The following is a 2189-nucleotide window of genomic DNA, read 5'->3' as shown; positions in this document are numbered from 1 at the left end:
TATCCTTAAAATTGGACACATGGTCTTTTATACTTTGGAAGTATTTTTGTTTGCTTTGGTTTTCTTTCTTTTGTTTTTTGTTTTGTCTGGTGGGCCCAAAGAGAGAGCTCAGATGCTCCCACAGCCCAACTCTAGCTATAGGTAAGCCCAATAAGCAGGACGTAGAGAACTATACATTCAAGCCCATCTCCTTCATGGAGATTTGACAGGGTTTAAGCAGTGCTTTTACTAAAAAAGTTAGACAAGTATCCCTAAAAGGTAGAAAGACTGGGACTTGTGACTGCATCTGATGAATCTATTCCATTCCATCCCATTGTGTGATGATGATCATTCTCTTTGAATCTTGGATTAGAGCACTGGGGAATACTTGTGTGATTTAAAAAAAAAGAGAGAGCACAGGAAACAAAAGAAAAATAGATAAACTGTGCATCAAAGGACACAATCAACAGAGTGAAAAAGCAACTTATGGAATGGGAAACAATATTTATAAATCATATATCTGATAAGGGGTTAATGTTCAGAGTATATATTTTTAAAACTCCTACCACTCAACGACAACAAAAATAATTAAGAAAGAAGCCAAAGGCCGGGCCCTGCCGCGCACGCGCACACTCGGACAGTTGGGGGTGTTAGTCCGGCTCTCGTGTGTGGTGCGCGACCCCGGTGCAACACTCTGGCACAGCCGCAGTGTGGGGCTCGCAGCGCACAGATACCGCAGGTGTGGGGCTGCACAGGCGCGGACGGCGTTGGCCTGAAGAAGACCTTAAGCGGTGCTCTAGTGGAGTGGATGGACTCTTCTGGCTGGGCGGACAGGCCCTGCCGTCGGAGATATGTGTAACACACCAACTTACTGTGACCTAGGAAAGGCTGCCAAGGATGTCTTCAATGAAGGATATGGATTTGGCATGGTCAGAATAGATCTGAGAACCAAGTCATGTAGTGGAGTGGAATTTTCTACTTCTGGTCATGCTTACAATGATACAGGGAAAGCATCAGGCAACCTAGAGACCAAATACAAGATTTGTAACTATGGACTGACCTTCACCCAAAAGTGGAACACAGACAGTACTCTTGGGACAGAAATGTCTTTGGAGAATAGAATAAGTTGGCTGAAGGGTCAAAACTGACTCTTGATACCATATTTGTAGGGAACACAGGAAAGAAGAGTGGGAAATTGAAGGCCTCCTATAAACGAGATTCTTTCAGTCTTGGCAGTAATGTTGGTATCAGTTTTTCTGGACCAAACCATCTATGGCTGGGCTGTGTTGGCCTTTGAAGGTTGGCTTGCTGGTTATCAGATGAGTTTTGACACAGCCAAATCCAAACTGTCACAATAATTTCGCCCTGGGTTACAAGGCCACAGACTTCCAGCTGCACGCTCATATGAACAACGGCACTGAATTTGGAAGGTAGATCTACCAGAAGGTGAATGAGAAGATTGAAACATCAATAAACCTCTTGTGGACCACCGGCAGTAACAACACACGTTTCAGCATCGCTGCTAAGTACAAGCTGGATTGTAGAACTTCTCTATCGGCTAAAGTGAATAATGCCAGCCTGATTGGCTGCGTTATACTCAGCCCCTTCAAGCAGGAGTGAAACTGACCCTGTCAGCTCTAATCCATGGAAAGACCTTCAATGCAGGAGGGCACAAGGTCAGGCTGGGATTTGAACTAGAAGCTTAATGTGGTTTGGTTTTGTTTTTTTACACCCTCAGAGTAATTTTTTTTTTTTTTTAATTTCTGCATGTCCATATCAAGTGAACTTTATTAGTAAATAATCATGATCCATTGCTATAAGAGGTGTCCGTGAATTCTGGAGTTCCAAGAGACCTCATAATTGTTTCTTTTTTTTTACTCACAAATAACCTGTGTATGCTTATTTTTTATTTTTTCTTCTTATTAGTCATCCATTTTATACACATCAGTGTATACATGTCAATCCCAATCTCTCAATTCATCACACCACAACCCCCAACCCCCGCCGCTTCCCCCCCTTGGTGTCCATACGTTCTCTACATCTGTGTCTCAATTTCTGCCCTGCAAACCAGTTCATCTGTACTATTTTTCTAGGTTCCACATATATGCGTTAATATACAATATTTGTTTTTCTCTTTCTGACTTACTTCACTCTGTATGACATTCTCTAGATGCATTCACATCTCTACAAATGACCCAATTTCGTTCCTT

At 42.5% G+C, this 2189-nt stretch overlaps 1 pseudogene; it reads left to right on the top strand.

Annotated features, from left to right (window-relative positions):
* Window positions 1-762: 762 nt before the first annotated feature.
* On the top strand, window positions 763-1687 carry LOC137227082 (voltage-dependent anion-selective channel protein 3 pseudogene; annotated as a pseudogene).
* The last annotated feature ends 502 nt before the right edge of the window (window positions 1688-2189 follow it).

Source organism: Pseudorca crassidens, chromosome 7 (assembly GCF_039906515.1).
Source record: "Pseudorca crassidens isolate mPseCra1 chromosome 7, mPseCra1.hap1, whole genome shotgun sequence".
In the NCBI taxonomy this organism is placed as follows: domain Eukaryota; kingdom Metazoa; phylum Chordata; class Mammalia; order Artiodactyla; family Delphinidae; genus Pseudorca; species Pseudorca crassidens.
Note: the sequence above shows the minus strand (reverse complement) of the source record. Positions and strands in the feature narration are given on the sequence as shown.